Source organism: Phodopus roborovskii, unplaced genomic scaffold (genome assembly GCF_943737965.1).
Source record: "Phodopus roborovskii unplaced genomic scaffold, PHOROB, whole genome shotgun sequence".
Taxonomy (NCBI): domain Eukaryota; kingdom Metazoa; phylum Chordata; class Mammalia; order Rodentia; family Cricetidae; genus Phodopus; species Phodopus roborovskii.
The window spans coordinates 13,686,777-13,709,522 of record NW_026126409.1 but is presented as its reverse complement, the minus strand read 5'-3'; the positions used below and the strand labels follow the sequence as shown (position 1 = coordinate 13,709,522).

The 22,746-nt window shown below is 43.4% G+C and overlaps 1 protein-coding gene across 1 annotated transcript in view; it reads right to left on the bottom strand.

The window, feature by feature from the left end:
- The window catches only part of Dlgap2 (DLG associated protein 2), a 654,093-nt gene that overhangs the window by 52,912 nt on the left and 578,435 nt on the right, over positions 1-22,746 (bottom strand). The window lies entirely within an intron of this gene.

Sequence of the window (22,746 nt, the reverse complement as noted above, 5' to 3'; positions counted from 1 at the left end):
CCCTCAGAGCTCATACAGCAGAATAGCCAACTCAGTGTCTAGATTCAAGCCACACCCCTCCAGAGCCTCATAAAAAATCTTGCCAGTGTACTGGCAACTTTACATACTTGAAAAAAAATAAAGTCACCTCTTTAATTTTTATCTAAAGGTGTGTTTATTTTTGTTTCTGTGTATGCATGTGTACCTGCATGGGAATATGAGCACATGGGTGAAGTTGCTCACAGAGGTCAGAAAAGAGTTTCTATTGAATTCCCCGGAGCTGTAGTTTCAGGTGATAGTTCTGGGAACTGAACTCTGCAAGAGCAATATTGCTCTTGACTGCCAAGCCATCTCTCCAGCTCCTTACTTAGTCCTAAAGGGAGCAGATTATACAATGCTAGCACAGAGATACCACAGGGAGTTTGGGCCAATGTGTTCTCACGATGCCATCTTCTAAGCATCTCTAAAAGCAACATTTTCCAGTTTTCCAACTTGCTGTTTTGTGAAACATTAAAGCCTGGGAAAATGCCGAGGATAATCAGCAGCTAGGTCAGCTTAGCTTAAGTTTCTGAGAAATTTGGTACCTTTCCTTTCAGATTCTACTTTCAAATTTTCCACTGTGCCATAAAAATTCATGGAGTAGTGTGGGAAGGCATTATCAATCATTTGCCCCCAGATTTTGAGCATGAGGGTGTGTTGGATTTGTTGGTGCAGCTCATGTGTAGAAATAATCATAAATACTAAACAGACTCTGACCCCATGCCTGGGCAATAGAGAAAATACTTTCTTTTTACATTAACTCTTTCTATAACTTGTTTTATTATTTATCTCTTTGTAAGTGGGGCACCAGGAGCTAGTGAGAAGGTGAACCTGAGTTTGATCCCCAGGCCACGTGGCTAGAAGGAGAGAAACTGTTCCTCCAGTTGTCCTCTGATCTTCACATGTACCATGTGTTCTTTCCCACAAATAGATACACTCTGAAAATGGGACATCAGTGAAAACAGGACTTTATGAAATCAACGTGGGAATGTTTACTAATTATAGTCAAAGTCATTCTTTTAAAAGTAATTTTCACTTTCAAGGAAGGTACATTACATACCCCAGAGTTCCAATGTCCAGCTTCTTCATGCCTCTTTCTTCCCATGTTTCTTTGGAATCTCTCATTTCTTACATGTATCTCTACCAAATGCTTCTGGTGTCCTTCCCATTAGATTTCCCTACTGGTTAACACCACTGTCTATACCATCTCCATCCAACCTTTCTCAAGCTGTTTGAGTCTGACAAACAGAAGCAGATTCGTGTCCTCTGGACCTTGGTACCCACTGTTGCTAGCCACTTTCAGGCACCCCAAATACCTATCAGTCTCACATCACAGCCAGCCCCTGATGGTGGCCTACACTAGTACCTAAGAATACACATACAGTTCAGTATTCAGGATGCCACAATTCTGTGTTTCAAATGGAAATTCTTTTCCCAAAGTTGAGCACCTAAAGAAAAGTAGCCACAGCAAAACACATAAAAAACTCACAACAGTTACCATTTGCTACTGACTATCATAGCTGAATCCCCACAGGCATCTAATTAAGCTGTTAATGTAGGCCTAGAGATCACATTGCAGAGGACGGTCTGTGTTTATGGAGAGTAAATGGCAAAACTAGACTCTGAGTTTGTTCAGGCTGGATGCAAAAGTTCACCTTTGAACTCCAAGGTCAAAGCTGCTGAATAAGAGCCATGGTGCCAGGGTACCATCCTGTCACCACATCTAGTTCTCCCTCATCATTGGTCCCAGGAGCCCAGGATACCAAAACCCAAGGATACTCATACCCATTTCCTTCTGCCCTCTCTCATCATGTCCAGTGCCTGACACCCTGTGAGTGGCCTGGCATCTGCATATAACTTACATCTTTCTATACACTTTAATAATCATCAGATGCCTAACATGCCTAGCACAGTGTAAATGCTAGGTAGCTGTTAGGCAACACTTAGTGACTGGAGGAAAGTATGTGTTCTGTATAGAGGTAGTGACACAAGGGATCCTCATTTCAATTTTTGCTTGATTTGTCTGGAATTTTTTTTAAATTTTCCTACCTGTAGTTGGTTGAATTGGAACCTAGATATAGAATGCTGATTACACACACATTTGCTATTTTTTCGTTTTTTTCCCCCAAGACAGGGTTTCTCTGTTGTTAATAATGCTGGCTCCCCTGGGACTCACTTTGTAGACTACACTAGCCTCGAACTTATGGAGATCCACTGGTTCTGCCTCCTGAGTGCTGGGATTAAACGAGTGTATCACAACTTCCAGGCTGATTAACAGTGATAATCTCCCCTATAATCTCACAAGGATTAACAGTGATTTTGAAAGTATTATAATGGTTTACCTTTGTGTAATATTGTGCCTCAGATGCTACATTCTGGGAGCTAAGAGGCTGGAGGGTGACTATAAGTTAGGGGTCAGCCTGGCAAGAGACTATTTTATAAAACTAAAACTAACAAAACCCAAACAAATAAACAGACAAAACCACAACCCTGGGGACCACACACCAAGAGCTGATGGTGGGAGGCACAGCAAAGACTGAGGGAAGGCTGGTCCTGGCGGTGGCAAATCTCATGCTATCCCTGGTAAGGCCTTGCCATTGCTCATCCCTGAGAGACTGTCCTGGAACCCTCTAACATTGTGAAGTTGGCTTATCAAAGTGGTAATTTCTACTTTGTCATCTCAGTTGACAGAGTTTTGAAAAACAACTTCCTACATAGATGGGTGGTAGCTCTGGAAATCACAGAAGGATACCATTTTTTGGAATAATGTGTGATATTTTTGTTCTAGTTTTTGCCTTTCAAATGTTGCCCACATTAGATCATCATCTTTGCGTAAGTGAGACAGGAACCCCATTTTGGAAAACTTGAAGTTATCATCTGAAGGAAAATAATGGGCTTTCTAGCATTTCATTTTCTTTTCCCGATTAGCAGATCATTCCAGGATCACACACCTCAACTGTACCTTTAGATCTTTATAAAAACGAGTTTACAGAACAAAATATTTGCCCATGTAGACCTTTGAATATGGTTATTTAGACCCATGTAAATATACTTGGAATAAAGAGAAGAAAACATCATCTTTGCATCACCTTAGAAAGCAATCAGGGGTTATATACTAAGAGGAAATATAAGAAAACAAGCTCTTTGTGCTCAAAGTATTCATTCCAGACGGAGAGAACACCTTTCCACATTTATAAATGGAACAGGACAGGAATAGTACCCACTTACAAACCAGCTGCGCTTCCTCCACCACCTTAAATGGAACATGGTAAATGACATTAAGTGTGAGTGTGCTTCCTCCCAGAAAGTGGAGATTCCTCTGCCTCTTAGAGAAAGCCTAGTCAGTCCCTGTCCCCAGGCCATGAAGTCTTTCTGTCACCCAGGTACATGCAGCGCAGGTGATTCCCATTCCTGGCTCAGGGTCCCCGTGAGGACAACCTGCCTGCTGCCACTCCACAGGTGACCTCAGGTGGACTCTCCCACCATGGGGCTCAGGAATTATCCCACTGCTGTGTCACCCTCATGGAGCTTGTGTGTAGAGTTCACAGATGGGTGTTCTTTGAGAATTGGGGCTGTGCACAGGGGATGGGTTCAGCCTGGGAATCTTGAGTACAGACATGTTGGCCATGGTGCACATGTGTGTACCTTCCCAACATGGAGAACTCAGGGACTCAGGCCATCTGCTCCATACCCACTGCTGTGACATCTTCAACAAAGCTTGCAATAATAGTGTCCTGGGCCTGGCTGGGGTCTCCAGCTCTGACCATGATCACTGTGACAGAAGCCTCTGTGCAGTGCCAGTAGTGGCTATGGGGTACAAATCCTCTGTGGAAGCCTCAGAGGTAGAGCTTGGACCCGAGGTTCCTTTTACCTGTAAAGTGTCAGCCACATAGCAACAGACAGCCTTGCAAGGGATGAGAACCAGTCTTCCTATGCTTTTAGCCTTACCATCCTGGGGGGTGGTGGCACATGCTTTTAATACCATTCACCCCACTGATGACCTTAACCCTCAGCCTGATGCTAAGCTTAAGCCTCCATCTAACTGTAAACAAATAAAACCTTAACCTATCCTGAACTCTAACCCCATATCTCTTTGCTATACCTCTGGTGCCTCATTGCTTCATCTGGTTGTCTTGTCTTGTGTGTGGCATGCTGTCACCTGCCCCCATCTCCTGTACATTCTGTTGTAGTCTGCAGAGTCATCTTCCCCACACAGGGAAATTCTGTAGCCTGAGCCATGTGTCAGGCACAGTGCAAGGTGCTACAAACAGAGCTGAAAACATAGAGCCACCAGATAACACACAGGACCCCTGATATATTTGGATTTCAGATGTGAGATGGATCATTTTAAAGTCTAGATGTTATCCCAAATGTTGCTTCAAATATGCCCCACTTGGAACATATGAATAAGACAAAAATTCATCCTTTTTCTGAAATTTGAAATCACTTGGGCATCTGGTGACTCTGTGAACCTGGAAGAGCTAGGATGGAAGATCTCTCTTTTTGGGGAGTTGACAATGTGTGGGGACTCAGATGGGAGCAATAGTTGATGGAAATCTAGTGTACGCTGGCCCAGAGCAGGATGGGTATTAGGAGACTAGAGGTCAGAGGTGCAAGAAGAGCATTATGAGAGAGAAGACTGAATATAGGTAGGTGAGGACTGTGATACCCTAAGGGGCTTAAAATTTGTGCAAAGTAAGATAAATGAAAATCCACATGTTTTCCCACAGCCAATGAGTATGTAAGAGTGTGGGAAATCCTGCATTACTCCTGGAGGTGAGAAGATGAGATGGCAACCAAGAGACACTATGGGATCAAAATTAGTCACTTCACACAGGACACTACTATGGGGACACAGAGGCCATAGTGACTTCAACTAGGAATTGACTTGGATAGACATCAAGGAAAACAGAGCTGAGCTACTTCATATCTAGAATTTTCCTAAGTGTGACAGGCGTATCATGGGGTAAGAAGCAAGGCTGAAGTTGGACACTGACACATGCCCACTCTGTTCCAAGAATATTTTTTGAACCAATTATGGAAATCTGAAGATTTTTAAAAAATGTTAAGCTTGGCTTTCACTGTGCTTGTTTCTTTGTGTCTACGCCATTAACATTTAAAAAAAAATTGAGACAATGAACTTAAGAACCTCTGTTTCTGGTTGACTTTTGATTACCCAGCCCCTAGGGCCCCAAGGCACAAGCATCTAGGCATTAAAAAGCCCTCATCTCAAGGATCTGCATCACACTCATGCTGTTACCCTATTCATAATAGTCAAGTTATGGAATCAGCCTAGTTGGCTACATATGTCTCTGTTGGTCACCAGCCAGGCATATGCATATCTATCAATGATGGAGTATTATTCAGCTACAGTGAAGAATTATACCCTCCAATTTCCACCAGAACGGATGGCACCGGAAGACGTTGTATTTAGTGAAATCAAGCAAACAAATACCACATGTTCTCTACCATTCATAGAAGATTAAAAACAAGTTGACTTGGCGATAGGATGGTGAGTGCTAGAGCAGGCAAGATATTCAAGAGCCAGGTGGGTAAAGGAAGTTGGTGGGATCACTGTATGTGTGCATTATGTGCTCAAATGCCACAGTAAAGCCTAATAAGTTAGACAGCTGATGACATGCTAACCAAAATAAAGCAATTAGACAATCTTATCCCTTAAGAGCTTCAACTATGTAATGGTTGTCTTATATCATGCAGGAGACTACAGCAGCTGCCTTGGAGTTCTTTTCAGTTTTTCTCAGATTTGTTTTGGTTGGGTCCTTGCTTCCTCCTCCTTTTTTCCCCCCTCTCTCTGCTTCCCTCCCTCCCTCCCTCTTCTTTCTTCATAACAGATATGGTTGGTAGAGGATCTGGATTTTGTTACTTTATTCTTATGAATGCTGTTATTTACTCTGTCTGGCATCTCACAATACCTGGGCCTGTGTTGTGTGGGTATGTCTGTGGGAGACTCCAAGTGTTGCCCAGCAGACACTCACCATATTTTCACTTCCTGTGGGCTTCAGCTGAGCCCTAAACTTGATTTAGGGATACATTTTTTTTACATAGGTATTGGGGTCTTCTCCTGTGTGATTCCATCTTTCTGTGCACCTTTCTTATCACCATGGCAATCCAAACCCTGTCCTTTAATATACAGTCCAATAAGATAGTGACTTCTGCTGAAGCCCTTGCTACTTAAACCTAGTGAGAGAAGAAAATGTGGGTCTTATGACTAGAGAGCAATGAGCATCTCTCCCCTCCCCTCTCAAGTGTCCCCTTCTCCCCCCCCCCATCCCGTCTTCTGTAGTCCCGTTAGTTCAACACAAGCCATTATTATAGACTCCAATCTACCTTTTAAGGCTATGTTGGCTTTGCTACTTGTTTGGGCAGCTTCATGTCTGTTATTGGCTGGCCTGTCATGTCCTGATTTTAGGCAAATTGTGCTGATTCCTACCAAGATGCTAAGTGACTCCTTCTCCTTGTGGTAAAGTTAGAATATGTGCTAATATTCCTGCAAGGAGTGTTTGTGCTCAGGCTTTGACAACTTTTCACACAAAACAGAATTAAGCCATTGATCAGAGTCAAAACACACACACACACACACACACACACACACACACACACACACACACACCATACACTATGCATGGCTATACCACCAGCTCTTGCCTCTGTGTCCCTGTGTGACTGAGGCAGCAACATTCTCTGTGAGAACATACCCCACACCGACAAACTGTGTACACTAAACCCACTCCGAGCTGCCTGACTTCCCAGGTTCAAAGCCTTCCAGTAGGGCTGTCTATGGAGGTTCTTTAGTCCATCATAGGGTGCTCTCTTGTATGCTGTCTGTTTCCTTTCTGCTTAGCATCCTGGCAGAGCCCACATGTGCTCCTGGAGGACATGTGAGGTAACAAGCTGCTTTCCTAAGATAACAAGAACTCGAGGAAGCAGGTAACAGCAGGCATTGTCTTGTCTTCTGAGGCCCCTTGGCTTGGCTAAAAAGCTCCCCTTGGTCCATTCCCTCTGAAAACACTTGGGCTCCAATACCTTTAGAGTCACACCTCGTAAAAACTGGTCTCACAGCTAACTCCTGCTGAGGTTAACTGAGTGGAAGGCAGAAATTTAGTTCTGTGACAGTTATTATTTCTGAGATGTTGTATAAAAACTCAACTTGTGAAGAACTTTCCTCATAATCTGTTTTTCTAGGAAGGCACGAAATCAAAAAGGGACTCCTCTTGGACTGGGTGTCATCTCAGTGGAAGGTATATCCAGCCTGGCTTCATGGAGAGGTGACCACATGGTGTGTCCCTGGGCACAGAATGGAGCTGACATTTTGGCATAATGACTGTATAATTTCAAGTTACGTTTTTATACACCTGCAGTGGGTGATCATAGCTACATGATGAACTAATAACTTAATGGACAGAGATAAGCCAAAAGCTGTTCCCAGAGCTGAGTGCTACTGGCCTTGGCTCACTGCTGTTCCCTTCTCTGTGGTAACATGCTTCATTTTACCCTTAAGTGGAAATGTCATGTCCTGGGTCATGGGTTTGTAGATGGAGTAGCCTTGAAATGACTGGTGCATAAAAGTCTTAAATTGCTAACTGAACAGTTCATCGGGAATGGTGCCCTAGGGCAAATAAGGTCAAAGCCTGTGCCTACAGCATAGCATCTGGTGTGTGCTATCTCTACAGGCTGTCAGGCTAGTGAATTGAGAGCTCTCTTCACCCACTGCCTAAGCTGTGAGAAGACCCTCAGGGAAGACAGAACTGCCTGATTCTTGGGATCTTTGAAGATCATCTGAAAGACCACACACACCAAGGTTTGCTGGAATGTGGCAATCAAGTGCAGAATGCACTTACTACCTTTCCTTCAAAGGTGCAAGAAAAGGAAGCCCCAGGTGAAGTTGGAGGATATGGGAAAAATCTTCAGATTCCAAAGAAGCCACGGTTACACAGGGCTTACTCCCATTGGGATGCAGTGTTCAGGTCAGCAGATTGAAGTAAAGGGGATACTTTTCAACAGAGGAACTCTTGTGTTGCAGAGTGATGAGCTATAATATCTGGCTGGCTCTGGGACTTTGGCTACTGTAGATAGAGATGATAGCACTGTATCATTTTGTCACAAGTACCAAGAAGAAACAGGAAAGCCACACCTCTGTGTAGCAGCACTATGCTCAAGGGGTTCTGTTTCATTCCAGATACTGCCCACTTCCAGAGAGGGGATGTGGAAGGGTATGGCATGCCCCAAAGTCTTTCTGCAATAGACACTGAAGGTGGTTACAGACCAGACCACATGTGAGGGACAGACTATTTGGACAGAGGGTCAGGGAGCCTCTTAGGGACTGTTGAGAGATCTAGATTTCTTTTTTTTAGTCATTTCATCTACAAATCATAACAAATATGTGAAGTCTATTTTTTGGTGTTGGGAGGCGATTTGTTTTCTGCATTTACAGGAAACAATACTTCACTTAAGATGTTTCCCCTGATAGTAGAGCCACATTTCCCAGAGAATATGCAGATCTGGAAGGGTTCCGAGAGCAACTATAGCACATGAAGAGAAGAGGTGGCTGCTGCCTTCCTCTCCTTGCTGTTCTATGCCTCGGTGTGTAGGTGTGTACTCTAATTCATCCAGTTCTGTCTTGGGAACCTTCAGGGAAGGTGGGCATTGGGATATGGGTGATGAGACAGAAGTCTCCTGGGCTGACAAGACTCAGAAGACACTGCACACAGAGGTGACTAGAGTTTAATAACTCTTATGGAATCTCATCAAATATTAAATGATCAAATATTGAACTGCAGCTTCCTTCCAGGAAACTCTTGATACAGAAGCTTTCTACCCTTCCCCAGGCCCACTCCCTGTGTAAATATCACAGAGATGGGAAATCTGTATGGCTCAGATGTAGGAGCTGTGATCCAGGTCCATCTGTGTGTGGAACCTCAGGGGGTTGGGCAGCCTCTGCTTCCAGGCTAGTGTGTGGACATAATGATGGGCTAGCAATGATATCAGTGTTTCATCTGAAGGTTGTCAGTCTCAAGCCAGTTCTCAAAGTGGGGTGAATCAGATTAGATGCACAGTGAGATATGGTTCTAGAGCTCAGAAAGACTGAGGGATGGAGGCCATCTGAGACACCATCCCTCCCTCAAAACCACAGTCATCACTGAGGGCAGCCACAGATAGCACTCAGTACATACTTTGGCCAGAAGTCTGATGACTTGAGCAGTTATGAACCACAGTGGACCCTTGTCTGTGTCATTGTCATTTTCAGGACTGAGACCAGCATCCATTCCACTGTCCTATCTAAGGTCCATGCTCACACTTCTGACTACTGCAAGACATCTGCAGGGCTGATGACCTTGTCCTGTCTATTTAGGCTCCACAATCTGAGCCTGGCCTCCCACATTTCCCACCTAAATTCTTTGACTCAGGTAGCTGGTCCTTCTATCTCTGGATTTAGATGGAGGTTCCAAGCCTTGGTGTTATCACTGGTTTCTTGTTTGTTTCTTGGCTTTCTAACTAAGCCTCCAGGGAAGTTTTTGTTTTTGGCTTCACAGTCATAGCATCTAGAACATGATACATCCCATTTCCTTGTATGCTGTGCTGGTGAGGACTTTGCCACTTGAGGCAAAGGTCCCTGTGTTACTAGGGACCTTATAGCTGTCCTTCCCACCTCTGCTCTTGTGTTTTTTTTCCTAACATTTACACCAGAATAGAGTTCCCATTACAACTGGAACAAGGTGCTTATACCAATCTTCTCCAATCATTGGCTTCCTTTCAACCTCTAATGAAGATGGCCATGGGTGTGCACTAACAAGACCAAAATACTGTTCTTCTGCCTCCCACCTGCTGTGTTTATAACCAATATCAACTACAGTCTCCTTTGAGGTGACCATTCCTACCTCATTGAACACCATGGACTCTGAGTGCCCTGAGTAGTGAGGTGGTTCCCCTTATCTTGAAGATGATCCAGGATCCTGCAAGGCAGGTACAAAGAGCACCAGAAGTACCTCCAGGGCACAGTAGCATTCTATGCATTCTGCAGAGGTCACAAAGACAAAGAAAGGTGTTTGGGTTTGAGCTACTGTCCCATCTTGCTTGGCCTAGCATGACGCCGTAAGCATAGGACTCAGTGATACTATGGGAGGTAGCAGTCAGGAGAGCAGTGATGGGCAGGAAGGAAAGAACGCCTTTCAAGTTAGAGTATGAAGGGCAAGGAGTGCTCAGGTGTCCATGTGAGCAAAAACCAAGAGACAGACCCAGGCAGGTCTTGGGAGATGAGAGGCCAAGGCTAGGGTGTGATGGCCACAACACCCTGCTGCTAGAAGGACCAAGAAGGATAATTCTTGGAGCCTGTAGAGTAGCATGGCACAACAACACACACAACACAACTCCAAGTGTGGAGTCTGTCCAGCAAAGGTACTCTGCTGAGCAGTCCCCAGAAGCAAGGTTGGCTTGCCTCCCCAAGGAAGCAGTAGCCATGGATGCTTCTGGCTCAGTGACATTCCAGGGTTTGTCTCTCTCCCAAGAGAGGCTACAGACTCACTGTTTCCTGGGATATATGTCTGTCTTTAGTACTTTCATACTTCCACAGTGGTCTTGGGAACACAAAATGAGGCAGCGTCCTTAGAAATAAATCTCATTTTTTTTTTGTAGTTTCAACAAACATGCTTCAAATTACAACCCTATTCATAGCTTTTAAAATATAACTGTTTCAGAAACATATTTATAGGTTACCAATGTCCCAGAAGATAATAATCCCCTTTTTAGTATTTTGCTTTAAAAAAAAAAGGAAAACAATGAAAAGGAAGTAAAATCTTCTGACTAACTCACCATCCAAAGACAGCCATGATGAGAAATTTTGTATCCCTTTAAGTTGATTTTCTAGAATCAAATATGATTGCTTTTTCTTTTCTTTTTTGTATAGCAAGATGTGGTCTAACTACATGTGAAGGTCTTCAGATGATTAATGTCCAAATGACTCGATTTTCAGTAAAGCAGATGACCCTTTGGAATGGACTGGGGGACTTATCCAATAAGCGGAGTATTTAAGAAAGAAAGAAGGAAAAAAAGAAAGAAAAAGGCTGGGTTGTCCAAGTAGGAGGGAGTTCAGCCTCCAGATATCTACAGGTCTTCAGACTCAAACTGCAACATCATCTCTCCCTAGGACAGCCAGCCCACACCTGCCCTGTGAATTCAGACTTCAGCCTTTGACATGCAGAAGTTCCCGGGCACATTTCTTTGCATGCACACTCACCAGTGTAGCTCTGCCTTCCTGTGATGGTCATGCCATCGAATGGCAGGTTCTAGGCTCTGCAGTCTGAGCTGCTTTGTATAGCAGCTCAGTTTTACAGTCTCTCTCTGCAGGGGATTGGGTCACAGGGATGGGAAAAACATTTGCCTTTCTGCATTCTCTCCTGGGCAATATGGATGTGCTACCCCCAGGCTTCTCTGGGAGTTGGTAGAGCAGGTCTTTTAGACCCAGGAGCCACAGATCTCTCTTACTTGGACACTCATCTTGGAGGCAGCAACAATGGGACATGTTCTTCTGTGTGAATATCTACCTCCTCTCTGCTGCCAGGACAAAGCCAGGGTCTCCAGAACACTGCTCATTTGACCCATGGTGTACTGTAACTGAAGGAGTTATTTCTGACCATGATGCCACCTCCATTCTCACTAAGTGCCCAGTTCCCCACCCAAGCTTTCTACACAGCCTTCACAGTTCTGCCAAGGATCAGCCCTCAGGAGCCAAGTGGTGACGATATCTTCAGTATAATCAGGCCACAATTTTCCTCATTATGAAAATATTTTGGTGACCTTTGGAAATTGATAACAAATAAATGAGTCATCATTACCTACCCTAATGAGGATTAGTGTTTCTAATTCTTCATCATAAATAACAGCTTGAGATTCAACTTCTGCTGAGACTTACAGCTTTGCTTAAATATGCACTAACTAACTGCTTTCTAAGGATTCAGAGAGAAACTAAGGTGTGTATTTTAAGACATACATTGCCAAACTGCTTATTGAAAGAGATTTTGAAAGCAGTTTTAATTTGAAGTAAGACACTTACTTCACAAAGAGATGCAATTATTAAAAGTTTAAAACTATGAAGATGTTCTTTGTCATTTTTAATTGAGTATCTTGGTGTAGATGCCCTGCTAGTGTCCCTACCCCTTCACACTTCTTCCCTGCTTTATTCACTTGATGATTTACAAAGTCAGTCTTTAATGCATTCTTATTTTTTTGGATGAATAAACATATGAGTTTGTATAATTAGATATCATACCCCGAAGGAGACAGCGCACTAAACAGATCCCATTGTCTTGACCATCCAAGCGAATTCCACATAGTGACTTAGTAATGCTCACCATGGCTTCCAGCAATAAGCGTATTATTACCTGACCGTGCCCTAAGCTCACAGTTTGGTGCTGAATCCTTTCTCTGCTTGAATCTTGAGGGTCAGGCCTTCAATAGCCATCAGGTTACATGTCATTAACAGAAATCCTAAGTGCGTGGCCTCTGGCAACCATTGTGAGGGTCTGTGAAAATAGAGTATCTCTCACTTAAGGAATGGACACTTGGAACACTTCACTGTTGGATTTGACTATATGTATGCAGCTACCTGCCAGGCATCTTGAGATGAACCTCCACAGGGCTGGCTCCCCTGTAGGAAGACACAAGTTACTAGCAGATGAAGGTGAACTAAAACATGCCCACTGTGTGATTGATGGTGCAAAAAATGCATTTTGTAGATGTGAATGTCACATGAATGAAGAATTAAGACATTGAGTTGGATCAGAAATTAGAAGAAAGGGAAATTATGTAATATATCTAAACAGATTTCCCTCTGAGAGGGTTAAAAAGAAAAAGAGACAAGTATTAAACACATTTACATTTCTATGGGTAAAGATAACCAAAAAGAAGAATTAAGAGTAACTGTTTCCCCCAGCACTCCTAGCTCATCTTCATTCATTCACTTAATGCTTCAGTGAAAATAGAAATCAAAATAAAAATTGCAGACTATCTAGAAAATAGAAGCGTTGTGTGCCAGCATATCTGAGATCTGCTAAAGATACAACCCTAGGAAGATTCATAGTCTTTAGCAATGCATAGCAAATTAATTACTAAGCACTCACATCTGGCTAAGGACAAAAGAGATATAGGTTTTTATTCCCACAGGGAAAAAACTAACAACAGCAGAAGAAATGTATAAATTAGGGAACAGGAAAATTGGAAATCCAATCAGAGCTGGTTATATGATGTGGTTCTTAGGACTACTGCTTTTGGCCTCTCCCTAGAAGGCCACTTTTCCTTCTGGGATAACTACTGAGGTTGACAGATCACTGTAACCAATGTCATCTTTCCTCAGAAGCAAGTGCAGAGGGATGCTCTAGGCACAGTTCTTAAGACAAGACTGAATGATTTCTATGAGCAGATGAATTGACAATGGGTTTCTGTAGAAGGACCAGTGTTGTGTCCAAAGCTAAATGGTCTAAAAATTAAGAGATTCCCAAGACACTCTTCAGGACATGTGTTTCTAAGAAAGTGTCTTATTAGTGTTTTCAGGGAGATAGGCAGTCCACCAGCCTGGAATGTGTCCCAGTCCCTGCCCCTTAGAACTTCACAGAGACAAGGTACTAAACTGTGGATGCATTAAGAAACGTGGAATTGCTTCCAAGCTATCCAGAGCCTTCTTCCTTATCCTGACAAGGATGAAAGATTTGGAGATAGACACACCCCAGGAGATTTCCTTTGTTGTGTTGCCAAAGAGAACTGTGCAGGTAGTAAGTAGGTCAGCATCATTTGCAGCATCACTTGCAACTCTGTTGGTAATCATGAAAACTTAGAGGCAGTTCCCAGCAATGAAGTAAGAACTTAAATTACAGCTTATATTTATAGGACTGTGAGAGAGGGTTGCCCATGGCTACTGTCTATGAAGGGTTCTGAACTTATGACCTTCAACTCTCTTTGATGCAATCTACAAATGTGTCGTAATTACATGGCCAGAAGGAAGATGACTAGGTGTAACCAAAGTCCTAAATAGCAGACTTGGAGGTAGAGGAATAACCCAGGCCATCTAAGTGGGACCACTGCTCTTTTAGATACCCAGGAATGAGAACAGGAAGGCAGGAAAGGCAATGTGGAGATGATGGAGGAGAGGTCTGGAGAGTGAAATGGGTATTCCCTCTCTAGCTGGCTTTGAGTACAAAGCTGGGGCCACCAGCCAGAACCTGCTTCTGTGGGTACCTCTACAAGTGGGAAGCTATCCCTGGATGACTGTCAGCAGGGCTTGAGGGTCTCTACCTTACACTGCAACAAGCTTGCCTTGAGGAAAAACCAGTTTCCTACCCAGAGCCTCTAGTAAAGAGTGAAGCCTATGGACAGCACCAAGAATATAACCCAGTGGGAGCCAAGCCAGGCACAGAACCCAACCTCTTCTGACAGTAAGTTCATTTTGTGTTAAGTTGCTAAATTGGTAGTGCATCTTAGTTATAGCTGAAAGTTAATAAAATATTTGAGAGGAAAACAGAGCATAGTACACTTACGATTCCATCTCAATTTTATAATATATACCTGCATGTACATGCTTGCATACATGCAATAGTATCTAGGCAGTGGGATCCATGGAATGTCAATGACATAGGCATGCTTCCACTTCATGCAATCATGTTTGTGCTAGGCTTTTGCCACAAGTGTAATTAATTTCACAATTTAAACAATTGATTTAATAGTTCATTATTTCACTGGCTGATGTGTTCTGAAGCTGGCCCTGATACACCATAGAGGACTGTGTGGAAGAAATCTCATGGCCTTGGTTTTCCCACAGATATCACTTTGGGAGAATTTCTCACTGTGACTGACACATAGGACAGACTTCCCAGGCTTCTCTTTTGGTTTACCCCTACATCACATAGTGAGTCAAATATGACATGTCTTGATAGACTATGGGTTTGAAGTATGCATTACACACTTGGGTTGGATAGTAAATGATAGTGCTGTGGCTCCTTTATTTTAAAATTACTTAAATTGCATTGTTTATTTTTATGTGTGTGTGTGTGTGTGTGTGTGTGTGTGCATTAGTAGATGAATGGATAATGAAAATGTTGTACATTTGCACAACTAAATCTTGTTTAGCTGTTAAAAAACAAACATACAACATTTTCAGGTAAATGGATGGGGTTGGAAACAATCATTTTGAGTGAGGTAACCCAGACCCAGAAGGGCTAATGTTGAATGTTTTCTTTCATTTTTAAGATGCTATATTTGAGTCTCCAGATATGTGTGCTTCAGTTGGAATATTTATAGAAACCAGGAAACTAATAAGGTGCCATGTGGGGGCTTTCAAGGGAGAGAAGGTAGAACACAGTGATAAGAAGATGGAAAGGAAAATAATGGAACTGGAAGGGTTAATTTGGGTGGGGTTGGGAAGGCAGGTAAGAGGAGGTAGTACAGGGAGGGGCAATTAACATTAATGACCTCTAGACATAAACATATCAAAAGCAGTACTGCAGAAGCTTCCGTATACATGTGTGCACATGCATGCATTTTGATTGGTTATAGTTTTCTTTCACAACCTGTCTATTACAAGAGAAGTTTCCTCAATTGAGGACTACACCCACAGGCCTAGCCACTAGAGAAGGATGTCCCACCTAGTTAGTTTATGTAGATTCTGGGGATTGAACTTGGGTCCTTGTGCTTGTACACCAAGCACTTCATCAACTGAGCTATCAATCTGGCCTCTTAGTTTTTAAATTAGACTTTAATAATGTCAAACTATCAGGAAAAAGACACTAAAACGGGACTTTAAAAGGGCCCACATAAAAACTGAAGTCAGGTAGAATGTGACAGATTTGTAGAACAATTGGAATAAATTCAGAGCTATGCAGTAGGGAGTCCTGTAACTACTAGGGGACCAGACCCTGGCAGCAAAGGGGCACGTCCCAAGGTGCAGACCTGGTGTCCCAGACTGCCAAGTGTGCCAAGGCATTGCCTCCCAATGGCAAGGACCTGAAAGACACATGCCAAGTGCTCAGCCATCTCGCAGAAGCCATGTCCCTGCTGGGGTCATCATGAGCTTCCTGGCACTGCAAAGCCAGACTCAGAGATGCAAACACAGGCACAGAGCTGGCAAGAGCATCATACGGCCTGGCACTGAAACCCACCTTGGTCTCCAACAGAAATTATGGATCTGGGAGCTATCAGATCGCCATGGAAACCATGGGAAAGGAACCTTCCACCAGGAAGCATATGGCTTCCTGCTAATTGAAACACTGCCCGTTTAAGGTGTGTGATATCTAGGAGGCATCGGCTCCCTTGACTAACAGCACAGAGGTAAGAGGCTGACAAGTGCATCTTGGCTGTAAGGCTTCTCCTATCCTGTTGGTTGTTAGGGTCAACTTTTAAGGACAATTAACTCACAAGTGTCTCTAGTAACTGTTTATTTGTTAGGTTTACTAGTGAGGGTTCCTGCATGTGACTCCTAAATTATTGCTTTTATACATTCAGCAATATGCTAAGCAATGAGTACATGACAGCAGTTTTCTCTTTAAGCTTGTTGGGTGATTTCTTTCTATTCTGTTTAAGATCCCACTTTTATTTTATTTATCTACTTTTAAATCATGTAAATTATGATTTTATTCTACCAAAACCACAGGCTCTACAGCTTTCTTTTCCTTATATTCTTTCAAAAAGGTGTATGTTAATCCAAATCTAATCCTCTAGCTTGTCCACATTTCTGTAGGACAAACATTTATTCATTGAAAACAGATTCTCCTCTCATATAATATATCCTGATCAATTTCTTCTCCCTCCTCTCCTCCCAGCTCTCCCAACCTCAGCTTTCCCACAGACCCACACCCACTCTGTTTGCTCTTCAGAAAAGAACAGGCCTCGAAGAGACAACAACCAAACACGACAAAACAGGATACACTAAGACAAGGCAAAGCAACCCAAAAGGCAGAACAGAGTCCCAAGAGAAGGCAAACGAGTCAGAGACACACCAATCCCACTGTTGAGTCCCACAAAAACACCAAACTAATGGCCATAACAAATAAACACAGGACCTGGTGCAGGCCATGTAGGCCCCTTATTTGCCACTGTTGTCTTTGTGAGCCCCTGGGTTGATTCAATGGGCCATGTTCTCCTGGTGTCCTCTATCCTCTGTGAATCCTAATCTCTCCTCCCTTCTTCTGTGGGATCCCCTGAGTTCCAAGGGGGGGGGACCCAATGGAGAGCTCCAATTTAGACTCTCTTTCCACATAACATGTGGCTGTAAGACTCTGCACCTGCTTCTATGTGCTGCTAAACACAGCCTCTCTGATGATGACCAGACAAGGCACCAATGGATGAGTATAGTAGACTATCATTAAGAATTATTTCATTATGCGAAGCAAATATTTATAAAGTTACCTACTATAGTGTTATATATGCTATAATATTAGGAACAATCTGCCATTCATGTAAGCATAGCAGAATGGCAGAATAAATTGCTGTCTATCCATATAGGTGAGAATATTTCTGCAAAATGGTCAGACAAAATCCATAATGGTAGTTCTAATTTTGTCATAAGTGACACTAAACCAGTAACTTTATGACTTTTTTATTCTTTGCCACAGAAAGCTCTTCAAAACTTGAATTTTGCCAGTCTTGCAGTCTAGATTTTCTGGCATTTCCTTTATTCTGTTTCTCTTTTTATATATTAAAGACCATTTACCATCTAAAAAAAAAGAATTTTATTATCTATCTATCTATCTATCTACCTACCTACCTACCTATCTATCTATCTATCTATCTATCTATTTTTGGCCCGTTGCATTTGGTTCTACTCTACCTAGGACTCTAGGTCTTTGGTTTCTAGCCATCCAGGCACTGTAGGGCATGGGCTCCCTCTTGTGGTGTGGGCCTCAAGTTAAACGAGACACAGGTTGGTCATGCCCACAATTCTGTGTCGCCATTGCCCCAACACATTTTGCAGGCGGGACAGACTGTAGGTGGCTGGGTTTGTGGCTGGGTTGATGTAGGTTTCCCTTTCCATGGCCTGAAGAGCACCTTCCCACACTGAAGAATCTAGAACATAGAGGTGAAGGCTCCACGCGAGTACCAGCTCCACCCCTCAAGTTCAATGAGCTATGTGGATGTTGTACAGAGTCATAGACTTCCCCCGCCCCACCCTGCCCCACCTTCTGTATTAAAATTATGTCTATATAGGTATGTACACATGGCAGAAATTGCACTGGAGTTCAGAGAGGGTGTCAGATGGCTGTGAACCAGCCAGAAGCACGGTCCAACTTGGGTTGCCTCTCTGTAACTGCTGAGTCACCTCTCTAGGTCTTTTTGCTTGTGCTTCAAGCAGTCCACCCGCCCAGCATCTTAATTTTGGTGGGAGGTTGTTGCTATCATTTGTGAAAAAGCAAAAATGGAGGCAAATGGTATTCACGCTTGCAGGTGGAAAAGAAGCCTCTGCCCTGCACGGTGCTTGACGCTCATTAATAGGAGAAGCTGGCCAGGAACTGAGCTGGTAAAGATTGCCGTTCCCTGGGGATAGGCCATTTCCCTGCTGAGGTTTGTCTCATACTCCCTCCTCAGAACAGGCAGTCAGCTGCCCCAAAGCCTCTTACAGGGACACACACTCAAGCAGATGGCACTGCTATATTTTCTCATGTATTCATAATCTACAGAAAAAATTTCAAAATAAATTTTAGGTCAGGTGATGGTGGTGCATTTCTTTAATCCCAGCACTCAGGAGGCAGAGGCAAGAGGATCTCGGAGTTTGAGGCCAGCCTGGTCTACAGAGTGAGTTCCAGGACAGCCAAGGCTACATAGAGAAACTGTCTTAAAAATAAAGAAAGAAAATAAATTTCAGGTTTTTTAGTTCCAAACTCTACATTTTCCAGAAAGATTTAAGCATTTGTAATTGTTTTTACATTAACTTTTCATTTTTCATTCCCAAGATGTCTCTGTACATTAAAAGTATGAACATTTGTTTCACACTGAAAATTTCCTTCCCTGTTTCTGTTGTCAATTAGCCTGGTGACAGCAACTTTTGGTTTGTTGGCTTCTTTGCTTTGACCACAAATTAAGTTTTTAATTGAATTAAAGTTAATTAAAATTGGTTATTATCGATGGTTTTTCCTCATATAAGATGTTTAAACATTTTTCTCTATTCTAAGGCTACAGAATGTGTGTGTGTCTACATTAGGAAGGGTCCTTAAAGGGGCAAAATCAAAAGGAAATTACACACACACACACACACACACACACACACACACACACACACACACACACTTATTGACTTGGCTTCCACATGGGGCTGGATGACTCAACAGTGGCTACCTTGATGCTGGAGACAGAGAACAGGTACTCAAACCAGGATGCTCAGTACTTTTGAGGACATTTTTGAGAGACCCAGGCCTCAGAAATCCCTGATTTGAAGCCCCTATACTGACCCTGGATGGCTCAGCTCTAAGCCCCAACCCAGGGAAAGAAACACATCCTGGATTTGGGACCCAAGCTAGTAAAAGAGACACTTTATCCCTAAGCCTAGAGCCAGGGAAAAACATCCTAACCCTGAAACTAGTGCAAAAAGAACATACTTGGCCCCTGAATTTGGGACATGTTAAAGGAATTTGCCAAGGCCCTAGAAATCGGGTTCTGGATTTCGGGCTTAACAATGTGGAAAGTCTGGAAGCACCTAGAAGAGCACCAGGTAGTGAGTTCGCAGTGGAAGGCGGAAAAGCTGGGGTCTAGTATATGTGGAAGGTCTGTTGCAGACACAGACACTCTTGCCCAGAAGAGAAAGAAAGCTCATATACTCTCTCACAGCTTTTGTTTTCATTGAAATGTTTACCAGATGTTTCCACCCACCTTGGGGGCGGGGTTACTCTCCCAGTCATGGCTCCACATGGCAGTCTTCACTAGTCATGTCTCAGCTAGTCCAGCTGACCGTCAAGACTGAGCCCCTCAGGACTCATGGGTCTCTAAGAATATACAGATGCTTTCTGATGAGTGTGAGCAGATTCCTGGGTAAGTCTTCCATTCTTTACAAGTATAAAGTGCTGCCTTCAGCGCTGAGTGGTGCAGGCAGGTTCAACATTATTAGACTTTTGATTTTTAATTCAACTAAGAAAAACAAAGCAAAAGGCTCAAATTAAATTATTAGCTCTAGTTTTCATAATAACAGACTTGAATTGGTAATTCAAGTATCTCATTGCTGATACGTAAGCTAATTAAAAACTACAGTAAATTGGATTCAGTAGTAGCTTGGAAATCATATTTAAATGAACTGGTAAGAGCCCTGGTTGGTGCTCGGCGCACAGCAGGGGCTGGCATACAGATGGGCAGGCCTCCACCTGGCCTCCAGGGACATCCTGATCCCTGAACCCAGCAGCTGAGAGGCTTGGCATGGGTTCCTGTCTGAGAAAGACTTTCTAGGATCATGCACTGCTTTAGAGACTCATCTTGGGAAATGACAGTGTCCCTGTGAACAATGTGGATACATTGTAACAGTAATGAGGGGACTGACTCTTTAATGATGAAGGACAAGACAGCTTTCCGCAGAATAATTTCGGTGTTCCAAGAGGCGCCGCTTCAAAAGCAGGGTATCTGCAGCTTTCACGGAGGAGATTTTCTATTACACAGCTCAAAAGAACTGATAAAACTGACAACTAGAGGGACAGTTTAACTCTACCCCCCACCCCACCCCAGGGCTAGGCAGCCTTAACAGGCTGCTGATACATTCTAGTTTATGGGATTGCACAGCGCTAAAGGAAGTGCCAAGAGGGCAGCAGGATAAACCCATGACAAGACTTAAGACCCTTCCCCAGCTCACTGCCAAGTTCATCCCTCACCATCACATTTGCTTTCTCTCTTTTAATTGAAAGAAAAATTACATACCAACCCCAGTTTCTTTTCCTTCCTCTTCTCCCGACCCCCACCTACCCCTATCTCACCCCCCCTCCATCCACTCCAGGGCACAAATCTGGGATTCCAAGTTGAGGCAACACCAAGCCCCTCCCCCTTGTATTAAGGCTGAACAAGGTCTCCACAAAGAAGGGAATGGGCTCCACAAAACCAGCTCATGTACTGGTACCACAGCCAGCTCCTCCCCCCTCACCAGAGCAAGTCACATAACTGTCACCCACATTCAGAGGGCCTAGTTCAGTTCCATGCACATTCCCCAGCCACATTTGCTTTCTGAAAGACTGCCAAAGGTAACCAAATTGTTTGGGCATAGAAGAGAACATACGCTCACAGAGACGAGCGAATTTGTGTGTCTGTTTGCAGCCTCTGAATTGCTCTGTGTCTGGGAAGTATCTGTCAGTCACTCCTGCTGGGAAATTCTATGGTGTGCAAAAGGAAAAAATAATGAGGAGCCTGTCAGACCCTGTTATTTACAATTATATTTTGAATGCAATTTTAGAATAATCAATTTCATTTGAAACAGTCTCTGAACCTAAATAAACTCTAGAATAAAGGTGGTCTATTTATGCAGCTTATTAGAAAATAAAAGCTTCGGTTAACTTAAGTGGTTCGTACTTCTGGTCTCAGTGCAGCAGGAAGAACTCTTCCCCATGCCAATGGGTCCACCCCCAGCCCTGTTCGACCTGCAGGTAAGCCGAGGAATAAGGTTAGTTTAAATTACACTACTCTGTCAGTGGGGAACCTGCATGGGACCAAACTAAACCCTCTGAATGTGGGTGACAGTTATGTGGCTTGATCTGTTGGGGGTGGGTGGCAGTGGCTACGGGACCTATCCCAGGTACATGAGCTGGCTTTGTGGAGCGCATTCCCTTTGGTGGAATATTTTACTCAGCCTTGATACAGTGGGGAGGGGCTTGGTGCTGCCTCAACTTGGTATACCAGACTTTGTTGAATTCCTAATGAAGGCCTTATGCCCTTGAGGAGTAGGTGGAGGGTGGGGAGGGGGGAGGTGAGGAGGCAGAAGGAGGAGAAGGAGGGGGAACTGAGGTTGGTATGTAAAATGAAAAATAAAAGTTTTAAATAAAAAAAATTACACTATACACCTCTCTGTTCTCTAAGAAAGATGGTTGCTCACATGGCCTGCCCCAGGCTGCATGACTCCCCCAATAAGTTCTTCTGGAATTCAATTTTTAAATTTGCACTCTGTAAGCTAATGCTCATGAGTTATTGGGTTTAATGGAAGACATTATGGTAGTATTGCCTAATTATGATGAGTACCATGCTAGTGGAGGCTACACAAGGGTGACTCTGATTAGAGTTTGGTGTTTCACCGAGAATCACAGGGAACAACTGTATGAACACACAGAACACTGAGCGGCTTGCCACCTGCTGCTGTCCACTTATGCAGGACAGGCATCTCTAAATGGGAAGTGAGTAGGCACCAGGTGGTTCTTAGCATTTATAACCAGACTCCCTGACATACTGAACACGCCATCAGGGAGACTGCTGAGAGCAACTGCGTTTTGCATAGTTCAATAGCTAATTTCCCAAGTGGTTTTAGCTGTTTATATCTCAGGAGTTAAGCTTATCAATGGTTTGCCTTTGAACAAATATACAGAGTCTATTGATCTTACGTCTGTGAAAACAAGCCATGTCCTTCACCTTTACAAAAATCTGCTATGAAGTGGTCCACCCACCCTTGTTCAGATACTTCCTCACAGACATTCACAGTCACACCGTTATTTGAATAGAAACATGTCTGTCTTAGTGCAATGTTGGATAATGTGCTAGGTCCTAATACATATTGGAGGC